We start from the raw sequence: 12555 nt of genomic DNA on the forward strand, positions 1-12555 counted from the left end.
TCTCATTGCTTTAGGGTTAGCATCATGAGTTTCTACTCATAGTCTTCCAATTCCCTGACCAGCCTCTCTTACTCTTCTTTTTCAAAGGTTAGCTAGTCTGTCAGGCGCTCGATTTCCTCCTGTTGTTCCTTCATGCCTTGTTTTCTCTCTTCGTCCTTGGCATTCAGCTCAACCACAAGTGCATCAATCTGAGCAGATTTCGCAGCAAGCTCCTGGTATTGCACTATTAGGAGCTTTTTACTAGCTCCTGTGTCTCGTTTTCGAGCTTCTGCCTCCAGTGCTCCTCCCTCTCATCCTTACCCTTCATTTTTTATTTGAGATCTGCGATCTCCCTCTGCTGCAAGGCTATCATTCTTGTTTTATCTAGCTAGAAGGCGGCCACTGATTCCTTCTCGGCTGCCAACTCAGCTACGGCTATCTTGCGTTCCTCCTTAGCTTTCTCCAATTGGGAGAGCAGCTCGGCGATGTATTCGTCATAGTTAGCCGATGGCGTCATCGTTGTGTGGATGGGCGAGGTTGAGGCTTCGACTTTCTGCCTTTTGGGCTCTTGTCTGGACTCTGCATCCGTAGCTGGCCTCTTATGTCTTGTGGCCGTGGTTTTTATGCTCTGTCCCTGGCCCATCTCTTTGTTGATAAAATATTGTATCCACGCCACGAAGTTTGACACGTCTGCACTGATCGGGATGCTAGGGGTGATGGTGGTGGGTTCAACGGAAGGCACCAGGAGGGTAGGAATCAGATGAATCGGGGCCCTGCCCTTGCCCTCAGGGACTGGATGTGGCACAAACTCTGCACCTGCGTGCTAGACCCTGGCCCCTCTTCTCTACGCGGGCTCAGGCTCCTTAGTTTATCTGCTCGGCTCTGTTACTCGATGGACCAGCGGGTGGCTTCCGCTAGGTCCTCTTCCTCTTCCTTATCCGCCTTTCTCTTCCTTTCCTCCACTTTTCTCCGCTCTTTCTTCTTTTTTCATTTTTCTTCATTTTCCCTCCTTTTCTTCTCTTCTGCTTCTTGTTTCAACGCCTTCGTTGCTTTCTGTAATTCTTCTTTTTTCTTCTCCTCCTCCTGACTCTTCGTCCTCTCTCTCTCCTTTGCTTCTTTTAGGGACTCCTTTGCCCTTTCCAAGTCTTCTCTCTCCTTTTTTCCTTCGCCATCCTTCTTCCTCTGCGTCGTCTTCTTCTTGGGTTTCCTGGTTGTCTTTTTACTAGTCTGTCCCTCCCCTTCTTCTTCTATTTCAGTTCTGTCGGTGGACCTATCTTTGCCCTAGTGAGGAGGCGATCTCTCTGGCGTTTCTCCTTCTCCTTCTTCCGCCTCCTGCGCTTCCTTCACTACCTCCTGGATGAGTGCAGTCAAGACTCCTCCATACCCGATGAAGGAGGCTTTGGAGGAGGCTTTCTTTCTTTCTGTAACTTTAGAAGCCGGAGATTCTCCTCCTGCTGGTACACTTCCTAGGGCCAGCGCTTTGGCCGCTTGATCAATCGTTTTTCGCACGTACCCATTCCAATCTACTTCGTCTAGGGTATGGGCTGCTACATTCTCCAACACTAGTATGCTAATTCGATGCATCAAAGAATTGTAACGCTGGCTGGAGAAGAGCACATGTATCAGCTTGGCCTGCAACCTAGCTTCTGTGTCAGGGATGTCCTAGATGCTTATGCCGTCATTTGTGAGCACCTCTTCCTTCTTCATTTTCAACATGGCATAAACATCCCTTTTTTGTTTCCTTTCCGTCTTTGATACCAATCCCAAAGCCTTCTCCACCAAGGCTGGATCTAACCGAACCTGTACTTGCTTTGCACCTTCTCCTCTGCCTATTGTTACAATACCACATTCTTGATCCGGTTTGTATGTTCTGAGGAACTCCACACACTTTAGGTGGTCCGGCTCCTGCGAGAATTTTTCAATATATTTTGTGAGATTGCATTGTTCCACCACCCTCCCGGTTGCTTCCTCCTTGGCCACCACGACTTCTATGTTGTGGATGGTTCGAAATTTGAGCTGGCTGAAGGCGCAGTTCTCTAGATGGATGCGGTATTGTTCCCTTTCCTCATCTGTGAACGGGAGTCGATGGGCACGGTCTTGCTGCAACATTTTATGCTCCTGCCATAAATCGTAACTTTCATTAGTATTTTCCACATATAAATTCACTGGTTGCATGAAAATAAAAACTCTATGCTTTTTTTTTAATGAATTTCTTAGGAAGCCATGTAGATTTTCCTTTTTAGACTTGGACTTTTGCCCTTTACTTCAAAGTTTTTCTTGCCCATTTTCCTATCTCGTCCGTTTTTTCATACTACATGCTTATGCTTTTCACTACCTTTACTTTACTATATCCCTTTTGATTCATTTTCCATCTGATTCATTTCACCTTACCCCCTCCCCTTTCATCTTGAAAAGAATCCTTCCTAGGATTGGGGGTCAAAAGGTTAGGGGCTTTGGACATGTTGGGGTAGGAGTTACTTGTGAAGGAGCCAAGTATAGAAATTTGAATTGTATTCCAGTTGAGCTGCGCGGTCCAGATCAAAGGGTCGAATTCTTACGTGTATGACGTATGTGAGGACATCTGTGAGGAAGTCACCAGAGTCAACCCGACTCACGATGTGGAGCTCTTCCTCTATTAAGAGGCGGTCAAGGTAGGGATGCCCCTTGATATGCTCGTCCATTCGACCCCGAAGAGTGGTTAACACTCTATACAAGGTAGGCGCGACGTAAGTGGAATCATACTCTGCTGTTTTGATGGCTCGGCGTTGGTCATTATGCGACATCCGTCAACTTCCCATTGCAACTTTAGAGCATATCACTGCCTCAAGAAAGGTGATCCAGTGTCAGCAAGGTGTGATAACCTTGCAATCTCGTGGTCACAGTGATAGTAGAAGTGGTCCGTGGATCGTATGACATGATGAGATGGCTGGGGCTCTGGAGAGCACTGCAGCCTATGGTTTTGAGGTATTGAGGGACGTGGGCTGATCAAGCTTGAGGGTAGCGTATAACTAGTGCCTTTGGCCGTGGAGGCCTTAGGGATCCACGGTGAGGTATTTCCCTCATAGTAGCCTTGCGCATGCAAGAGGGCTTTAAGGACCCATCTTTGCTTAATCACACGACTCTTCCTGTGATTGCGTCTTGGCCTCCTAGGTTTAGAGTTCTGGGTCTTATGCGGATAGGCGCGTCGACTCCTAGGCGGTTGTTGCGGCTGTTTAGGCATCCACTGGAGGCGAGGCTGTTGGGCCCTTGCTTTGGTTGCTGCAGGCTGTAGTTTATGGAAGTCGGGGAGCGGCAACCGCGTCACCCCCTCCTTAGTCTTACCTACAGATGTTTCTACCGGTGGCTTTGCGGATGGTGATGGTGTCGCACAGCCCTTGCTGAAAGTTATGACAATGCGCACGTTGCCTATTGCTAGGTGGATGCGCTGCGACTCATAATCAACATTGCAGTGAGTTTGCTTTTTGAAGGTTCGCTCTAGCAATGACTCCGTGCCTACATCTGTAGCACTTGGCAACACGTAAAAAAGCATTGGAATAGTCTCAGACTCGATAGAAACGGTGACTCTGCACTTGCCGAGAAGTGCGTATGATTGAGCTCCATATGGGTTTAACTTAGCAGTTGTGGGTTGAAGTAATGGTTTGCCAAGTTGGATCCAATGATTGTGGATTAAGACATTGAAGTCTGCTCCCTCGTCGATCAAGGCATTGAAAGCGCATGTTTGCTTGGCAGTGACCGTGACACGGAGGTAAGCGGGTTCTACGGCTTCCTCATCATCTTCGTTGATTTCAGTGATTGTAGCTACTCGTACTTTGACCGGCGGTCCTAACATTGGTGGCTCATGCAAAGGATGCGCGGGAGGGAAGTACTTGACACGACTGTCATTGAAGAAGCCTATTCCTTCACCGTCTAGGGTCTCAAGCTCGACATTGCCGGTTCGGCTGATTGTACGAATCTTGAAGGATCTGAGACCTCTGAATTTCATTTTTTGCTTATGCCCTTTCACTGAGTAAAGGAGCACTAAGTCACCCTGTTCAAACTCGCACTGCTTGACATGCTTGTCAAACCAGCTCTTGCGTCGGGCTTTCTCGCAGATAAGCGCGTGGGTGGCTAGAAGACGAGTCTCTGGTAGACATTCCAGCTCGACCAGGCGTTGCGTCCATGTCTCCTTCCCTTCCCATCATTCTTGAAGTGCTATTCTTAGGCTAGGAACGAAGAATTCTAATGGTAGAATTGCCTCAGTCCCATAGGTCAGTCTAAAGGGGGTTTGGCCGACAGCCATTTTATAAGCTGTGCGGTAGGCCCACAAGACTGCCATCAACTTGTTGTCCCAGTCGCTTCGTGAGGTTGAGACTATTTTAGTCAGGACATTGATAAGAATCTTGTTAGTTGATTCTGCCTGGCCATTAGCATGAGGGTAGTATGGTGAGGATTTGCAATGGATGATGAGAAAGGTGGATAGGAGATGTGCTATCACTTCGTTGATAAAGTGTGTGCCTTGGTCGCTAACTAGTTCGATGGGGCAACCGAAGCGCGAGATCACTTGCTCCCATAAGAACTTGGCGGTCGTTCTAGCGTCGTTTTTTCGTGTGGCTCTTGCCTTTGCCCATTTCGTGAGGTAATCCGTGGCCACTACGATGTACTTGGCTTGTGAGTACTGCGCCACAGGACTGATGGGTCCTATGAAGTCAATTCCCCATTTTTCAAAGGATTGGCGAGCAATAATTGGGGTCAACTCCATTTGATATTTACAAATCGCGCGGCGTCGCAGAAAAGTGTGAGCCACCACAGTTGAGACTGCAGCACCTTCCGTGCTGTCATGTCTCCACTAAAGTGTCCTCCCGCAATGCCGCTATGCGCCTCCGAGAGCACATCGTGCATCTCATGCTCACACATGCACCTACGCAGCAATCTGTATTGCCCCAACCTATAGAGTTGGCCTGCAATCAGCTGGTAGGGCTAGATCTTCAGGATCAAGCACCTAAGTCGGGCCTTTTCTATTGGTCGCTCAGGTAGTCCGTACTCGAGCACTTGGACTATGTCGTCCGTCCAATATGGCGTTAGATCAGCCTTAAATAAATCTCTCGCTGGACAGGTGGAATAAGTGGGCGTCAAGTAATTCGTCAACGATGCCTTATCCAGCGGCTTCTCCTGTGGGGATGTGTGACATGTGATCAGCCATGTAATGCTGTTTTTCCATTCGTACTACCACAGAGAAATCAAACTCTAGGAGCAGGAGGAGCCATCGAGCTATGCGCCCTGTAGCACAAGGTTTGTTTACTAAATAAAGCAGGGCTTGATGGTCCATAAAGAAGATGAAGGGTGTGGCCAATAGATAATGCCGGAATTTCTTCACAGCGAATACCATGGCTAGTCCCTCTCTTTCTGTTGTCGAGTAGTTCATCTCCGTCTCAGTGAGTTGTCTGCTAGCAAAGCTCACTGGATAATCTAAGTTGTGCTCACCAAGTTGGCACAACACTATCCCCACGGCAAACTTAGAAGCATCGATGTGCACATGGAAGGTAATGGTCCAATCTGGGGCTCATAGAATTGGTGCTGTTATTAGAGCATTTTTCAATTCTTCGTATGCTCGTTGGCATGCCTCGGTCCACTCGAATATAATCAGCAGCTTGTACAATGGTCTAGCGATCAGCGCGTAGTTTAGTACAAACCGTCGATAGTATCATGTATAGCCTAAGAAGCATTGAAATCCCTTGTAATTAATTGGGGGTGGAAGGTCGACAATAACCCTGACCTTCGAGAAGTCAGTGGCAATGATGTTCTTTGACACCACGTGTCCTAAGATGCATCCATGCTTTACCTAAAACTAACACTTCAAGGGGTTCAAGGAGAGACGATATAAGTGGCACCGTTCAAAGACTGCGCGGAGTTTGTCTAAGTGTTCGATCCAGGCCAAATGGACACACATGTCGTCGACAAAGACCTCTAACTCCTTGCGAAGCATGTCCTTAAAGATGGTGCACATGAGGCGTTGGAAAGTGGCAGGGGCATTGGTCAACCCGAAGGGCATGACTATGTATGCAAAGACACCCCACTCAGTGGCAAAGGCGGTCTTGTGCCTGTCTGCAGGATGCACTTGCACCTGGTTGTACCCCGAGAAGCCATCCAGAAAACTGTAGGCTTCCTTGCCTGCCACCCTCTCAAGCATGTGCTCGATGTATGACAATGGATAGTTGTCTCTCTCCGTAGTAGCATTCATCTTCTTGTAATTGACGCACTCGCATTTTTCCGTTCTTCATCACAATGACTATGGGTGATACCCGATTTGTGTACTCAATTTCGTAAATGAATCCAGCTCTTATAATCTTGTCAATTTCCTCTTTGACAGCATAAGCATGTTTTGGATTCATAGGGTACGGTCACTGCTTGACTAGCGTTGCGTCCGTCGTCATGGGTATGTTGTCAGTCACAACACTCGGATCTACCCCCTATAGCTCTTCTAAGGACCAGGCAAGCACGTCTAGGTACTCCCGCAAGAGAGCGACAAGACTCATTTCTTCTTTACCAATCAAGTCATTGACAATGAACACTGGTCCGGGTGTTTCCCCTTCCTGGGCTAGGTCTATCTCCTTGACCTTGGCTGGTCCTTCGATTGGTTTGCTCGTCTGCCCTTGACGTTTGGCACCTAACTGAACTACTACCCTATCCCCTTTTTTGAATTTCATGAAGCGTTTAAGGAAGTCCTGCGGCTTTCGTTGTTCTTCTGATTGTGTATCCCTGGGTTGCTTTGCCTTTTCCTGCCTTAGCCGTCTGCACCTCAGGTGGACGGATAGGTCCCCCTTGGTGCATCTGGTCATGGGCGGCCTAGGGATCTCTAGATCACTGTCCGAAGTAACTTCCGATTCAGAGTCAAACCCTCCATCTTCGCTAGAAGAGGTGGTCTCCCCTGGTGGCCGCAGTTCAGATGGCGATTCTGTCCTAAGTATTAATGTCATTCCTGGCTGGGCTAGGCCTGCTTGCTCAAGGTCTATGGCTCCTATGCATTCCAACCAAGCGCGATCACATTTCCTGCGTATGACTCCTCGCTCTATTCTAAGGGCCTGCCTTCCCTGCGGCTTGGCATCTGCACGTATCTGCTCAATTTCTCGTCCTTCAGTGTCGTATTCTATGATATCTACTTCACCCTCGCTCTCATCACTGAAAGATTGGCAGTCTTCTTATTCGTCGCTGGAATCTTTGTCATCCGACTGCTCGTCGTCTCCTAGGGCTTGGTATGCCTCATGTCATTGGTCAGGAACTAGGGTCAAGTTATACATGACGTTCAAATCGTGCACCCTCGTCCATTGCCACTTGGATTCCTCTAAGAGATCCTAGAGTGGTTTGAAATTTGCAGTTGGGTTGCCAGCCAGCTGGTTCGTTAGGTATTCCAATATCCCCTGGAGTTCCCTTTTGTTGGATGGCACTTGGAAGGTGACATGCTCAGGCTTTCCTCGGCGGCTCCCTGCCATCATGCAGACTGGTGCAGAGAGTGCTTCATTAGACTTGCCGATCGTTTTCATGGCATGCTCATATGCCTCATGATCTGAGAATAGCAAGTCAATTGTAGCAAGAACGTGCATCCAATCCCGCTCATCCTCTGGGCATGGGATATACTTGGTCAAGAGTCCATAGGGCTTCTTGACCTGAGTGTTTCCTTTGAGCATGGCAAAGATGGCGTCTAGGTCGACTGGTGAGGTCTTCCGAGTGTCCATCTCTATTCTTACGGCGTCCGTTCTATTGCCAAGAAAGATCAAGCCGTTACCCCAATCTTCAATGACTCTAGCGTTGCGCATCCAGGGTCGGCCTAATAGGACATCGTAGTCCACTCCCTTCATGACTATAAAGTCGACAGAGAACTAGACACATGTGATCTTCACTAGCCAATTCTTCAATACCCCGAATGGCTTCACTCTCATACCGTTTGCTAGCGTGACATTAAACCTAGCAGCTTCAACAGGCGGGTTTCCCCAAGTCTGAAGCACTGTGTGGCTAAGCACACTAACCCCAGCTCCCGTGTCTACGATTCCCTTTCTTGTTGTATTACCCAAGGCTAGGACTGGCAGGACCGCGTGCAGCTCAGAGCCTTCCCAAAAGGCGTTGACGTGCAAGGATTTAGGCACGGAGTGCAACGTCAAACTTGGCAATTGTGTTTCTGCATCCTGGTCTTGAGGGTCTGCCGTGACCTGCTCTTGTGACTCTTCGACCGATTGCTTAAGGTCTTGCCATAGGGTAGGGTACTGCTTAAGCAGATCTCCTAGGCTAAGTGTTACAGAGGTGGTCACTAGCATGGTCAGGAGATCGTTAGATACTCGTCCTTCCCTTAGCCTAGATTGTCCGTGCCAATCGCTGCGGCTGATCTGCGGCTCTGTCGTGTCAAGGCTTTGTCTTAGCGGCACTGCTTGTGGCACAGTTGCTTCTACCGACTTAGGTTGAGGCGGTGATATTGGCGTGCTTATGCTGGAGAGATCATCGATCTCGTCCTCTATGATGGGCTCAGCATCTTTGAGATGTTGTTGAGCCTCCCTCACCCATTCCTTCACCTTTTCTATGGCCTCTAATTGTCGCTTCGGATGCGGATATTCCCCTACCTTAGCGCTTCCTTTTTCGACTGTCTTAGGGGCTGAAGTCTCTGTCTCTGCATCTGAAACCTTCTTTTCCGCAGGTAGAGTCGTAGCACTCTCGGTCTTTTGTGCGACCTTAGCTTCCGATCTCTTCTTTTTTCACCTGCGGCTTTCCTTTCCTATCGAGGTTGCGTCAAGATTGCTAGGTCCTGGCAGAGAAATGCCGGCCTGCTTCGTTTGGGCTTGGGTCATAACCCGCAATGGAATAGGTGTGGTCTCCCCATCGGGGTTCTCGACACCAAACAGCCCCAATGGGACAGATGGCAAGTTGGTTGAACTAGAGGATGGCTTTCGCTTTGGGCAATCTATGAAAAGATGGGTGATTCCGCACTATGCGCACCTTTGGTCAGCCTTGTCTCTATTTTGTTGCTCTTTTTCAGGATAGTGTGATGAGACATGACCGGGGTGACCACAAGTCCAACAAGTGACTGGATCCTGCGGCTGCTCTCCTAAGCCTCTACCTCGTCCTCGTTCTAATGCAATCACCGGCACGGGTCAATAATCCATGAGGACCGTGTTACCCTCGTCGTCGTGCGAGACGTAAGGATATATGTAGGTCTCTTCATCATTCGGCTCCTCCACGTAGTGTACTAGAGCGTCACTCGGTGGGTGGGTCACGTAAGGACCAGGCAGTCTAGGAATGCATGTAGGATTTATGTCCATTCTAGGGACGATTGGTTTCATATCGTTAGGCGCGGAAAGAGCCGATGGGGCTCCCCTTCCAAAGAATGGCTGCGGCCTGTTCACTAGATAAGGCTGGCCGTAGGGTTACGAGTATGGAAGTCTTCTTGGTAATCTATAATGTGCGACATCATGGCCGAACCTACCGTAGTTAGTGCAAGGTCTTGACCTAGGGTCTTGACACTCGGCCAGCAAGTGGTTTTCGCCACAGTACACGCATTGGACGTGTGGGCGCGTTGGTCGTCTCAACATATCTTGTAACTTGGCTAATTCCATCTTGACCTCAACCAAGCCTTGGTCTGTCTCGGTGGCCCTCCCCTTATCTTCGGATGATGGGATGGACCGCTCACTAGAGGCTGACGTTCTCTCTAAGCTTCGCGAGTTGGGTTCTTCTAGATTTGAGCTCCTAGAGCTCCACTCTATCAGCTAGTCATCGACTCTGATGGCTTCCTCAAACACTCTAGCCACCACGTCCCGCTGCAAGCTTGAATTGCCTGCCAAAGCCGTATATAACTCCTCGTCCCGAATTTCGCTGATGAATGCAATCAAAACTACTCTGTCAGTTGGTCGCTCGCCTAGAGGGATTCTCTTAAAGAGACTCCTCACATGGGTCACGTAGTCACGGATGTCCTCCTCTTTATGATTGATGTTCATCAAGCGTACTAGCAGGTTATCAGAGTATCTAGGCTCGGCGAATCTCTTGACGAAGAGATCCTTGAGATTATTGAAGTTGGCTCGCTCTACAGTGTCTAGTCTTGTATACCACATCCTACCCTTGTCGCCTAGGCAAAGCCCGAATGCTTGCGAGCATTGAGTTTGGTCGTTGAGGCCGTTGGCTTCGCAAACTTGCTCAAACTGCTCAACAAAGCTGTATGGATCGTCATGCGGTTGCTACTTATCGAGTTGCTTAGCAATAATCGATATTTTGGCCTGGCTTTTTGAGCCTTGGTTCGCCCCTAATCCTGCGAGCAATGATGTCGCCAGTGCGGTAGCACTCTGCTCTACTACTGTATTATCGAGCAGCCGTTTCATGAGAAGCTTGCCCAACGTCAAGTCTCCCTCCAGTGCTCTCTCATGGTCCGTTCGATTTCGGCCAGCCAAGTTTAGCACTCGCTGCACCTCATGCAGCTCCATGCTTTGCCTTTGGCTCCTAGCCTGCTGATCCCTATTATACTCAGCTATTCCCTGCAATGCCCTGCGGGCTAGCCTTCTCTCCTCTAGATTCGCAATGATTGCGTCTACTGTCCTGCCGCGGTGCTCGTACCGGACGTACGTGTTGTAACTGCTCACCAGCTGCTGGATAGCATCTGGGAATACACTCAAATCGAGCTCCTCATTAGATCGATGGTCTGAGCTTTCTTCCGTCATGGTCAAATTCTTGCACTCCACTACACTATCGATCAAGTTGAATAGTCTTGACAGATCTTCATCGTTGGCGTTCCTTACTTGGTCCTACTCTGTGCTTGATGGTTTGTCTATATCTTGGGTCCTCTCCTATTGGTGGGTTCCTTGAGTGTTTTATCTGAGTGAGTCCCTTTGGTTATTGAATACAGACCTCAATTTAGGGTCACTCGGTGAGTGTCGTTTCTCGTGCACTTGTGCCCAATCAAGCTTTTAGCTTTCTTAAGTGTACTTCAAGTACGAAAATTCCATGTGAGTGCAGCAACCAATTCCTCAGCGTCCTATACACTAGCTTGTTTCGGGCCTGATAGGCTTGTAGATCCATTTTCTGGCCGTTTTGTCAAGGTTTAGGGTTTCCTTGTATGTTGCCTTATTCGCTTTTTCGATCAATAAGGTTTTACGGTTCAACGGCTCACATCTAAGTCCTTGGGTCCCACAATTGTCCACTTCTAGGCGCTAAGCGGCTGCGCACTACAATTTCTCTTGTCACGTATACTAGAATCAAGTTCTGAGCGCCCAAAGGGTTTCGACAGTTTGTGCTAATGCGTATTTCTCGGGTCATGTCAAATTTTCAATAGATTTGACAAAAAGTTCCGAGTAGGTCACTCAAACGAGCCGAGGCACGGGGTCAAGGGGCGAATTTCAGGATTTGACTCGAACGATTTTGATTCGGACGGACCGAATGGTGAATTCAAGCAGGTTGATTCAGACGAGCCGAACGGCACTTGGCTGAGGGCCGAATTTGAGACTCGGACGGGTCGCTCGGACGGGCCAAGGCCAGATGTGCCACGTGGCAAAAAGCTTCGACTCGGACAGGCCAAGTAGGTTGACTCGGACAGTTGCCTTGGACGGGCTGAGGGCCGGGGGCCGAGGGCTGACTAGAGTTTGGCCGAGTGGGCCGAGTGACAAGGGCTAAGGGCCGCTTCTGGGACTCAGCCCAGGAGAGGCTACTCGGACGGGCCGAATGCGGCGCATGTAACCCGTGCGAACGCGATTTCGATCGGTTTACCAAATGTAGGCCGACGTCATGGTCATGCACTTCCAGATCCTATCTATGGAAGTAGAGAGAGAGGTTCGTATACTTGAACGGGCTGGTAAGTGCATCAATGATGCGATCAAATCAACACGGGCTGGAGCTCTCTCTCTCTCTCTCTCTCTCTCTCTCTCTCTCTCTCTCTATCTCTGAAATGGCACAAATGAGTTCTCTTTTGGCCTCCTGGCTCTTATATGCCTTCCCAAATGTGGCATTGACGCCCCCAATCACTCACTTGCCAATCTTAGGCATCATTAGCGAGCATTTTACACATTTTGCACGATTTTTACCCTGTTCTGCCCTGTATTGAGACTGTAAACCCTACCCTTTTCCGGTTCGATTTCCTAACTCTAACCTACGCTAAATGCAACAAAGATCGAAGGTAAAAAACTGAACTAGATTCTCCATGCTTTCCAATCATCAACAACCAAAATATCCCAAAATACTTACTTGTTTTGAAGATCAAAAACACTCAAACTTCCTACCTATCTCAAGCTCCGTTTCGGGGATGAGTACCCTACTTCGAGGCTCGATATGAGGCGTGTAAGTGCTCAAGCTCGAATCCATTGGTCCCGGCAACGAAACCAAAATGTGAGAGCTTTCACTCAACCGCCAAGACCCACGGACCGCTTATTGTTCTAACGTTCCAAGCGAGCTCTAATGGCTATCTCTCACCTAGCCGACGCGTCGTCGATCCTACGAGTGTAGTGAGCTTACCTTGATACTTGATCGAGTACCCTTCTCCCTCTTCCACTCTGGTAGCTCCACAATTCTTAATGCTAGCTCAAGCATCCTCAAGCCTCCTCCATCTCCAAGCTCCATCCTCCATAGCCGCGCGCGCAA

This window comes from Lygodium microphyllum, chromosome 24 (genome assembly GCF_053477565.2).
Source record: "Lygodium microphyllum isolate KBCC chromosome 24, Lygodium_microphyllum_v1.1.10, whole genome shotgun sequence".
NCBI classification, from domain to species: domain Eukaryota; kingdom Viridiplantae; phylum Streptophyta; class Polypodiopsida; order Schizaeales; family Lygodiaceae; genus Lygodium; species Lygodium microphyllum.